This window comes from Budorcas taxicolor, chromosome 1, assembly GCF_023091745.1.
Source record: "Budorcas taxicolor isolate Tak-1 chromosome 1, Takin1.1, whole genome shotgun sequence".
Taxonomy (NCBI): Eukaryota; Metazoa; Chordata; class Mammalia; order Artiodactyla; family Bovidae; genus Budorcas; species Budorcas taxicolor.
In genome coordinates, this window is record NC_068910.1 from 38630595 (window position 1) to 38642922 (window position 12328).

General features: G+C 41.5%; 1 protein-coding gene across 2 annotated transcripts in view; it reads right to left on the bottom strand.

Annotated features, from left to right (window-relative positions):
- Window positions 1-12328, bottom strand: part of SUMF1 (sulfatase modifying factor 1) — a 98300-nt gene that overhangs the window by 61202 nt on the left and 24770 nt on the right. The gene's annotated exons all lie outside the window — the stretch shown is intronic.

The window sequence follows — 12328 nt, forward strand, 5'->3', positions numbered from 1 at the left end:
AATACAGAGCTGCAGTGTGTTCACAGAAGACCCTGGTTAATATCCAGCCCAACATGAGCTGTGTGGCTCTGGGTAAATTCACTGCTTGTCTGGCCCCAAAGTCCTCATCTGTGAAATGAGAGCAGCCTCCCAGTCCCCCACCTCAGACTCAGAGCAGGGGGAATCTAAGAGGACTGGGAAGTGCTCAGCCCACATCCTGTTCCCAAGACCTTACCTCCTACTTTACAGCTCTGTCAACCCATATACCAATATCAAGTGGCCCTTGTTTTGTTCATTTTCATTCATTTGTGCTTTCTCTGTTGTGTCTGACTCTTTGCAATCCCATGGACTGTAGCCCGCCAGGCCCCTCTGTCCATGGAATTTTCCAGGCAAGAATACTGGTGTGGGTTGCTATTTCCTCCTCCCAACCCAGGGATCAAACCCGCATCTCCTGCATGGGCAGGCAGATTCTTTACCATTGCACCACCTGGGATTGTTTAGAGATTGGTTAAAAACTTGATTTTGGAGTCAGTCAAAATGAGATTTGAATTATGACTCTGCCATGCAGAGGGTAACCCTTGGCAACCTCCCTACTGAACCTCCCTACATCTGTTTTCTCAACTGTAAGATGAAGACAGTAACAATGCCTATCTCAGAGATTATTACGAGGAAACCAAACATACATCCAGGGCTTAGGACTATCCCGAGCACTTAGCAAGCACTCAGTAAAGGGAAGCAGTCAACCATGGACCTCATGACAATCAAAGAGAGTTACCAAAAAAAATTACCGTCATCAGTGATGCTAATACTAAGTAAAGAAGAGAAGTTTGCAAATGATTCTTCTGCTGTAAACCAGAACGGACTCAAGTTATCCCCAAGACAATGCTGTTCTCAGTCCTCTGCATCCTGACAAGCCAGGCTGAGTGGAAGAGATGGGGGATGTGTTCCCGGCTAACAATTGCAGCAATCACCGAGAACACCAAACTCTGTTCTTGTTCTTTTTCTCACATCAGCACAATCAAAACATTCATGGTATTCCAATCACAATTTGATGGGAAAAGCCAAATTCTTTTATATCTCAGTGAAAGAGGCATTATGTCCTTTGAGGACACTACTGCAGAGTGTTTTCTCTTTCAGAGAGCAGGAGAGGTAAAAGGCAGGGCTTCTTCCTCTTTCTTCTGTGGCACTGTGGAATCTCTAATCAGGGTGAGGGGTGGCGGGGAGGCCGGGGGGGGGGTGTTCCTGCTGACTACACTGCTTGATATTTGCTACCAGGGAAGCCCGTTTAAGTGCCAGTGACAGGTAATTCATTCCACGTCAAGGGAAGACATGCAGAGAAAGCCAAGGTCATCCCACTCTTAACATTTCAAGATCTTCAGATCACTCACCCAATTCTACCCCATTCCCAACACTAAGGACACCAGAAGGTTCCATTTCTCAAAGTAAAAAAAAAAAAAAAAATTTTTAAAGGCAAATATGACTCCATGGGAAATAGATGGAGAAACAGTGGAAACAGTGTCAGACTTTATTTTGGGGGGCTCCAAAATCACTGCAGATGGTTACTGCAGCCATGAAACTAAAAGACGCTTACTCCTTGGAAGAAAAGTTATGACCAACCTAGATAGTATATTCAAAAGCAGAGACATTACTTTGCCGACTAAGGTCCGTCTAGTCAAGGCTATGGTTTTTCCAGTGGTCATGGATGGATGTGAGTTGGACTGTGAAGAAGGCTAAGTGCTGAAGAATTGATGCTTTTGAACTGTGGTGTTGGAGAAGACTCTTGAGAGTCCCTTGGACTGCAAGGAGATCCAACCAGTCCATTCTGAAGGAGATCAACCCTGGGATTTCTTTGGAAGGAATGATGCTAAAGCTGAAACTCCAGTACTTTGGCCACCTCATGCAAAGAGTTGACTCCTTGGAAAAGACTCTGATGCTGGGAGGGATTGGGGGCAGGAGGAGAGGGGGACGACAGAGGATGAGATGGCTGAATGGCATCACTGACTCAATGGACACAAGTCTGAGTGAACTCCGGGAGTTGATGATGGACAGGGAGACCTGGTGTGCTGCGATTCATGGGGTCACAAAGAGTCAGACATGACTGAGCGACTGAACTGAACTGATGGCAAATGTTAGCCTTTGTTAAATCTGGGTGGTGGAAACTAGAATGCCTATTTTTCTTATAACCTATTATGTTTTGAAATAGTTCATCATTAGTAACTTTTTAAATGGATTAACTTATCTCTTCTACTGCTGATGGGCATTTGGGCAGTTTCCAGTTTGAGCTACTGTGAATGGTGCTACTTCTGGGAACATTCTTGGTAGCTCCTGACTCAGGAAATATGCAGAAGTGTTCCTGCTGAGGGTACACTGTGAAGTGGAATGGCTGGATCTCAGGGTACACATACGCACAGCGTTAGTTAAGACAACCAAACACAAGCCTTAATGGCAGAAGTCCTCCAAGGTTCCCGACCTTCTTCAATGGGAAAATTCCACGGAGTTGGCTTGTGGGGGGTCTTCCCGGGGCAACTGCCCCTGTGGCCTCTGAATCCATTCCCTTTTCCTCTCTGCTTCCCCTCAACTCACTCTGGTCGCACATATTTATTGAGCGCCTACTGTCTACCAGGTTCCCTTTTTAGGAACCTCATTTCTAAAGGAAATCTTCAACTCCCAGAATCCTGAGAGTATGACTTAAGACAGTTGGTATATTGAGAGTTTCTCAATTATTCATTGTACATATTAATACTTACCTTCCATGGTTAACTATTCACTTTATCTTCTTCCAAAAATATCTGTAAAACTCAAATTGGTGGGTCCAGGTACACACATTAGTGCTATAGTTCCTACTCAATTTCTTTCCCATTATATACACACACTTTCTCATTTTACATATCTACTTTCCAGTTCTCTTACTGTCATTCTTTCCTGAAAGCTTTTACATTTCTTAATAACCCATCCAGTACAGACCATCTCAGCACTGCTGACTTTTTGGGCCACACAATTCCTTGATGGAGGGGGCTGTTCCGTACACTGTAGGATGCCCTGCAGCATCCCAGACCTCTCCCCACTAGATGCCAATAGCATCCTACTCCCCATCCAACTGTGAGAACTAAATTACGACTCAGCCATAAAACATATTTTGAGTCACTTCTAATGAGGTGGATGAACCTAGAGCCTGTTATACAGAGTGAAGTAAGTCAGAAAGAGAAAAACAAACAGTATATTAGCACATACATATGGAATCTAAAGGATGGTACTTATGAACCTATTTACAGGGCAGCAATAGAGATGCAGACATAGAGAAGAGACTGTGGACACAGTAGGGGGAAAGAGAGAGTGGGACGAGTAGAGAGAGCGGCACTGAAACATATACATTACCATATGTAAAACAGACAGCCAGTGGGAATTTGCTGTACGACTCAGGGAGCTCAAACCCGGTGCTCTGAGACAACTAGAGCGGTGGGATGGAGTGGGAGGTGGGAGGGAGTTTCAAGAGGGAGGGGCCATATGTATGTAGGGCTGAGTCATGTTGAGGAATGACAGAAACCAACACAATATCGTAAAGCAATTATCCTCCAATTAAAAAACAAATAAATTTTTAAAAGAGGTAAAACAAATAAAAAATTGTCTCCACATTCATGAAGCCCCAAACTAGACAAAGCTTGGGGGCCTATGAAAGGACCATACGACACCTGCGCCTATGAGAAAGACTGTAACTCTACATTACAATGGTCAGATGCAGAGTCAGGAACCACTTCCGCACCAGACATATGAAGAAGGAAAGATAGGCAATCAGAGTCACCCACAACAGAGGACTTAGCTTACGGGCAGAACATCATTCTTCTCAGCCAAGTTGTACTGGGAAAGCCATCTTTTCTAGACAAACATACAACAAATCCCATCCGATGTCACCAGATAACTTCTTTCAAATATCACTGTTAACTCCATATTTTAAGACTTGTTCTTGAACTTCTGGTCATGTCTTCAAAATAAATGCTGTTCTACTATGTTTAGTAATTTATGAAATAAGCAACTTTTCAGAGTCATACATAAGCCAGTTAAACAAGGTTACACTGCAAATTATAACATCTATGATTCCTTTTAACAGAAAGAGTCTTCACATGCATTCTTTCCAGAGTCACAGCAACAACATGAGTGGTTTGGCATCTGTGATAAGCCTCATCCTAAAAAGAGAAACTATAGGGGGCGGTGGATGTGGTTGCCTATCTATGTATTTTCTGTTCAACTGAGACACTTCTAGTTGAGTTACAGCACTCTCTTACATCCAGGGAGAAAAGGACTTTACTTGACCTATTTCTAGTCACACCATCTCCATAGCAACTGTCTTGGGTTTAAGTTGAAACAGCTGTACCAGACAGCCAGCAACCAATTACAATGTAAATAGGATCCGTGTGAGTACTGACATCCCCTTGAGACATGGACTTCAGAGGGCAAAGACATCGTTTCCCACCTCTCCCTAGGGACATAGCCAGACTTGTAGTAACAGCTTAAAGAAAAGAAAAGGGGGAAGACAGCGAAGGTGCCTTTATTTTTGCCAGAAGTGGTAAATTATGCTTCTTATACACACACAGCCCAGAATAAAGTCGGCACAGGAAAAAGACAATGCACTGTGTTAACATGCACATTCACGTGCAAAAATGTCAAGTTCACAACTTTACAACTGTTCTCTTAAAAATTCAATGCATTTAGACAAGCAAATTAAAAAGATGGGTGTTTTTTGAAACGTAGTATAAACATGACAGTTACCCCTATAAAAGCAGCCTGGGAGAATTTTTCAACTGGCACCAGCGAACAATAAGAAATCACAGATCTGTTCGAATTCATGAAGTATAAATAAAACTGGATGAGAATCAAATGCAACTGAAGGAATCAAGTGGAATAGGAAGCACACAATGAGTAAAATCTCTTTCTTCAGCACCCAATACAAATGTAGAGAATTGAGAAGTAGGCTTGAATAAAGAGTAAAAACAAATTCATCATGAAAATAGGGAGTCAGATCTGACAACTTATTTTAAATTAAATCCTAAATCAGGTACCTTGACTATTTAATAGAATATGTGAGAGAGAAAAATGCATGCTTTTTCACAGAGTACAGATGTTTATGAAACTTAAGGCCGATCTGAAAATGTTCAACATTTTTGCTCCAGTTATTGGTGAAATTCCTCATTATAGAATTCACCGCCTTCCTGAAATACCAGTTTACACACTCTAAACATTTTTTACATGTCCTTAAGAGAGGAGCAGAAATCCTAGAGAGTCACTTGTTAAAGATAATGTATAAAAAATGCATAAAGGATCGTTAGCATCCAAGAACCCTTTAAAAGTAAGGTAGTTGACTCATTCTCCATTGAGACCTGAAGAAATATGGGCAAAGTAGATTTGGGGCTTTTTATTAAAAATTGTTTATTGAAGTATAGTTTATTTACAATATTGTATTCATTTCAGGTGTATAATATATACTCCACTGAAGATTACTACAGAACAATGGCTATATTTCACTGTGCTATACGCCATATCCTTGTTCCTTATCTATTTAGTTTCCAGGGGTTTGTATCTTTTAATCCCCTACCCCTATCTCGCCTCTCCTCCCTTTTCTCTCTCCACTGGTAATCACTAGATTGTTCTCTACATAGGTGACTTTGTTTCTGTTTTGTTATATGTATCTGTTCTATTTTTTAGATTCTACACATAAGTGATAACACAGAGTATTTGTCTCTCTCTGTCTGACTTATTTAACTCTCTAGGTCTGGGATCTGAGGCTTTTTTTAAAAAAGAATTCTGAAAACAAGAGAAATAATTTTTTTATTTTTTTAAGTAAGTTTTTATTTCTTTAGGCAAAGAAGCTTTTATTACAACTCTTTACAAAAAGGCTTCATTTAAGCTCCTTAAATTGCTACTGGCTTACCTACAAGCCTTTCTCAATGTCTAAAACAGGGAAATTACAGAACATCTGAATGACATTTGATTGGTTCTGTACTTTGTTTTCACGGCTTACAAGTTCTGAGGCTTCTGAGAAAAAAGGTCAAACAGAAGACAAAAAAACAGAAAAGGCACCTAAGAAGCTCTCCCAGCCTGGCCGCATGCTTAACACAGGCAGGCTTACAATGCCACCAGGTTTTAAAGGTGAAAGGATAGGGAGGCTAACTGTTTAAATTCCTTCATTTTAAGGATGGAAAAATAAGCCCTGAAATGTGGCAGGTAGTGGCAGAGCTAGGGAAAGAACCCACAGCCACAGATATTCAATTTATAAGTCTGTTCTACTACCCAGGCTTTTCCAAAAGCTGTTTCCAGAGTCTTCCACAAGATGTTAATAGCTATTGGGGGGAAGAAGGGGGCGGGGCGGCAGGGGGCGGGTGGAAGGAAGTTCCGCAATCAAAGCAGTCCACCTACCAGGAAAGCACTTGGGTAATCAAGTTAAACTAGTTTTTTTAATTGCAGAACTTCTCAAAATCTTTAAACTGCTTACATAACAGTCACGGTTAAGTTCTGAGTAACGGGAGATGGTCTTCGAGCCAAGGGCTTGGTAGGTTCCAATCCTGACCACTGACTACTTATTAGCTCTGTGACAGTGGGCAAGGTACTAAACCTTTCTGCGTTTGGTTTTCTCAATCAGCAAAATCAGCCTAGTAAGAGAACGTATCTAACAGGCTTACTAAAGTGCAGATTTAGCATAAGCATTCAGAAAACAAGCATGTATAAGCGTTGGTACAAGAGAGCTGAAGAACTCTTTTACAATGCTATTCATTCATTCATTCATTTATACATTCAGGAAACATTTGATGAGTGCCTACCCTATGCAGCCCTGTGAGAGGCCTGAGGGGTGGAGAAGTCAAGCACACAGTCTAGGGGTGAAGACAGACAAATAAGCAGATTAATTCAAGGCTGTACTAAGTGCTGTGGCCAAGAGGGGCTTGATGAGCCATGGGAGCCCAAGGATGGGCACCTGACTAAAGTCAGGGGGTGTCACTCTGCAAATGCGTCCCCCAGGAGGGGAGAAGGAGGAGCAAGTGAGGCAGGATGGGTGTGAGAAGGATGTTCCACAGGACAGGCTACCCTTATTACATGTCCACTTCACTTGATCTCCCTATATTGTAAGAGTACTTCACTTAATCCAGAAAAGCTGAACATCAACTTTCTCTGTGAAATAAAATACACCAAAGATATTCAGAACCTTAGACTTGGAAAGAAGCCCAGAGGACACCTGCTTTCAACCCATGCCCAACTAAAGACATCCTCTCTACAGTATCCCTAGGATGAATATGTAAGACAGGATGAACAACAGTTCTCATTTAACCAGGACAGTCCAGACGTATACTTGTTACTCTGGCATACTTAAAAGCAACCCATTTTATTCTCAAAAATATCCCCATCTGGACCTTAAATTACATTGGTCACTCTACTCATAGATGATCCCCCATCTTAGCTTCAACAGTTTAAGGGACAGACATCACCTCCCTGCAGGTACACACTCAAGCTCAGATCATTCTAACAGACAGAGCTCTTCATCAACAGTGCAAAAGAAATGCCTCCCAGAGCCCTTCCATCTGCTGGCACTGATCAGGCTCCAAGGATCACGTGGAACAAGTTTAATTCCCTTTGGATCACCTTGCAGACATGTGTAGAATAATCATAATTCTTTCACCTCTTAGTCTTCTCTAGGTTCAATCATGTATTCACCCTTCCCCTGGCTCTACAATCTCAAGTGAAGGGAATCACAGTCTCCCTAGTTGCTCAGGCCAGTACCCAGGAGTCCTACTTGATTCTTCACTCCCCTTTGCCCCCTCTGCTCTCAGATGTCCAACACCAGACCCTTCTCAGCATCTCGCCTCCTGCCAGCCTGCTCCACAGCCACATCATGTCACACCTGGCCTACGACAAAACACACAGAGGCCAAAGTGCTCTCTTTAAAATGTTAACTAGAGGGGACTTCCTCAGTGGTCTGGTGGTTAATAATCCACCTTCCACTTCAAGGGACAGGGGTTTGATCCCTGATCGGGGAACGAAGATCCTACATGCCACAGGGCAACTACAGAAAGCCCATGTGCTACAACAAATACCCAGCACGGGCAAAATAAAATAAAATTTTAAAAAATGTTAACTAGATCCAGTGGCTTCCAGCTGTACTAAAGAAGAAACCCAAATGTCTCTGAGGCTCACAAAGTCTAGGTCATCCACCTGCTGCTACTTCTCCAACTTAAGTCTAGCTCCTATCCCAGTTTCCCCTGTTCATCACTCCCTCATTACTGGTCATCCTGGGTCCTACTCACCAGCTAGGTTTCAGCTCAGGTGTCAGTTCCTTAGCGAGGCCATCCCACACCCCACACATAAAGAGCCCAAGAAGCCTAATCATACAATATGCGACCACTCTCTCCCCCATTACTCTGTTTTATTTTATTCACAGGCCATTAGCACAGTCAGTTAAAAGCTCACTTGTGTAGAGTGTGTTTCTCCCTGGAGCTGTAACTCCCAGGAGAGTGAGGACTTACATCCACAGTACTTGGAACACTGCCTGGTACATAGTATAAATGGGATAAACTTTTATTTAACAAAGAAGTTCATCTGTTCCTGAGGCTTCCATGGTTTCCAAACCCCTCCCCACCACAGGTGACCCTCTTCTGGATAAATACCAATTAAAAATTTAGTGTTTCAACAGGACATACCTTTATAGAGAGGGGGAATCAGCCCTTGTCTTAGGGGTTTTGCAAAAGGGTCTCTGACAGGAAAGGTACTAGGCTGGTCCTCAGGTGGCGCTAGTGGTAAAGGACCCACCTGCCAATGCAGGAGATACAGGAGATGTGGGTTCAATCCCTGCATCAGGAAGATCCCCTGGAACAGGAAATGGCAACCCACTCCAGTATTCTTGCCTGCAAAATTCCATGGACAGAGGAGCCTGGTGGGCTAAGTCAGGGGAGTCGCAAAGAGTCAGACACAACTGAACACACACATAGGTACACTTAGGTGCCCCTCTTAAACATTTCCAAGAACTGAGACAAGCTATTTCCCCTCCTGGGCGATGGCTGCCTCATCTATAAGAGGAAAGTTTTTCACCAGATGATTCTGAAAGTTTCATCCATTCTAAATCCTCTTTTTCTGCATAAGTGTTTCCTAAAGCTGCATATCCCCTGGGCAGAACTCCCTACCTGACAGTCTTTATCTTTGTCTCACTGCAGAGGTTTACAGCACAAATGCCAACACCTGGGAGGTAGGAGATGAGGGAATCATCTTTATTTCCTAATCCAAGTCAGACCTCAAAAGACCCATGACTTGAAAAGACACTTAAGAACCTCTTAAACAGATATTTGAAATCTGAGCCTTTGGGAGCCCACCATGCCTCACTAACACTCATTCTGATCAGGGGCCTTGTTTTAGAGCTGATTGGAATAAAATACTGTGCCCTGTTATCCTACTTTATTGGAGTCTCACCTTCCAGGGTTATCGATTGCTTCCTGAGTCTACACCACATACTGACTCCCAGGACAGGCAGACAACCAGCCTTTTCAAAACCAGACATAGAACACAGTTGTCTGACCATGTTCTCTTCTTATCCAATCAGCCAACCCTGAATCACACTTCCTGAAAAACTCAGTTTCTGTGAACTCACCTTCACCCTGTTGATCGAATCAGCATTCTCCTGCCAAGAAAAAGCTGCCTTTCCAACATGAGACAGGTCATACCAGGTCTGAGCCCCACAGCTCTCAAAAATGAATGCTCCTGTAGAGGATACTCAAACGGCATTCTTTCATTTTTTGGCAAATATTTATTAAGTCCTTATTAAGTGACAGGTATTATGCTCGGGGGATGGTGAATAATACGGAAACAGCTTCACCCACCATTACAGGACGGTTCAGGTAAAGAAAAGGGCATTCAACAAATATCTACACAAATAATGACGAGTGAGATAAATAACGTGAAAGGAAGGCATAAGAAGCCGTAAGAACAAATAAATGGAAGCATCTCAATCTGGAATGTTGGACAACAGACAGGCATTTCAAATGGATTGCCAAGAGTAAGTGTAGCTGAAACCTGACCATGCAAAGCTGGATATGGATAATCAAAGCAGCAGGACATGGTAGGCACTCCACCAGAGCTCTGTCCTAGCTGATCCCAAGATGAGTTCTTCCTCACCTGAAAGGCTTCCCTAAAATGCCTTTTCCTCACACAGGCATTCCCTGATCAACCTAACAAATTCAACTTTGCAGGCATCTCTCCCCACTCCTCACCGCTTCTCTTCATCACAGCACTGCTGAGGTACTGCCACCTCAGGATGGGATGGACTTCATATACTCTTACTCCTTGCGATAAATTTCAAACAGATGAACTATGTGTTTTCATTCTTGTTATTAAAAAATCATAATTCAGAAAAAAAAACCCACTTAATATTGGTTTGAATTCGATGTTACTGCATTCCTTAGACTTTGAGCAGTTAAAAGACAGGGAAGGTATCTTTCATCCTAGTATTCCCAGGAAGAGTACAGTACCTAGGAGACAGCAGGACATTTCTGATGGCTTGCTAAACAAACAGGCTACATTTAAATCCAGAAAGGAAATCTTCAGAGGGAGCTAAGCTCATTTCTTCTGTAAGTCAAAAAACAGACCCCACTGATGGACGGCAGACAGTCAAGGAGGCATGAATTCAAATAAATGTCACTATATACACCCAAAAGAACTGAAAGCACAGACGAAGTCAGACACTTGTACACCAACGTTCATGGCAGCATTATTCATAATAGTCAAAAGCTGAAAACAAACCAAATGTCGACTGACAGATAAAATAAAATGTGGTATATGGAAACAGTGGACTATTAGTCAGTTTTAAAAAGGGAATAGAATTCTTTTTTCATTGATTTACAATGTTGTATTAATTTCTGCTGTACAACAAACTGATTCAGTTGTACATATAAATTCATTTTTAAAAAATACTCTTTTCCATTATGGTTTATCCCAGAATACTGAATATAGTTCCCTGTGCTATACAGAAGGCCTTTGTTGTTTATCCAGGATTGAAATTCTGATACGTGGTACAACATGAATAAATCTTGAACATGTTATGCTAAGTGAAATAAGCCAGTCATAGAAGGACAAATATTGTAAGATTCCTTCTATGAGGCACTTAGAACAGACTAATTGATGCAGACACAAAGAAGAATCAAGGTTTACCAGGGGCTAGGGAAGGGAAAATAGGAAATTATTGTTTAATGGTACAGAGTTTCTGTTTGGGATGGCAAACAAGCCCTTTAAGTGCATAGTGGTGATGAGGGTTGTACAACATTGGGAATGTACATAACTTTAATGAATTATCCATTTAAAAGTAGTTTAAATGGTAAATTTTATGTTACGTATATTTTACCTCACTTTCCTACTGAAAAAGATGTATCACTTGTATATTCCTCTAGCCAAGGACTCTAAGATAATCCAAGAAGATTTATCCCATGACAGCAAATCCTTTGAAAATATCACTGTAATTTGGTACAATGCTATATATGGAAATGCCAATTCTTAAGAATGGGCCAAAGTAAAGCAAAGGAAATTTAACTAAATTTTCAATTAGGCCAGGCAAAGAGACAATCTATCTGAAGAAACCAGAGCAACATTTACTAAAAGGCTCTTTATGTGCCAGACATTGTACTACTATGTGGTTCTATGAACATTACTTCATTTGATCTTTACAATAATCTATGAGGTAGGCTCAATGGACATGAGTTTAGTGAAGGACAGGGAAGCCTGGCATGCTACAGTCTACGGGCTCACAAAGAGTCAGACATGACTTAGCGACTGATAACAACAACTAGGTAGGCATTAATATCCCTATAAGAAGTTGATTAAACAAGTAAAATGAGATAAACCATACTGAAAAAGGATATTTAAAAAAATATTGTATACACATATCTGAATCACTTTACAGCAGAAATTAACACAAGATTGTAAATAACTATAATTTTTAAAAAGGTAAAATTATAGTTAGGATGAAGAAAAAATAATTAAGACGCTACGCTAGCATGAAAAGGATTAACAAACAGAGCTACAAAATCACTACTACCAGTAGACAAGGCAAAACTGCTGATTTGTACTTAACCAGGTTACTAGGTTAACTGCCTCAGAAAAAAAAAAGTCAACATCCTCCAGAGTATTATAACAGGATCCAGAGACCCAAAAGTGAAGGGAAAAGAACAGGTGCAAACCCCAAGATGACCCAGATGTTGGAATTATTGGACAAAGAACAAAACAGCTATTATAACTATCAGCTATGATGTAAACGTGAATGCTCTTGAAATGAATAAAAAGCTGGGCATTCCTTCTCAGCAGAGAAACAGGAGCTATTTTTTTTAAAGGA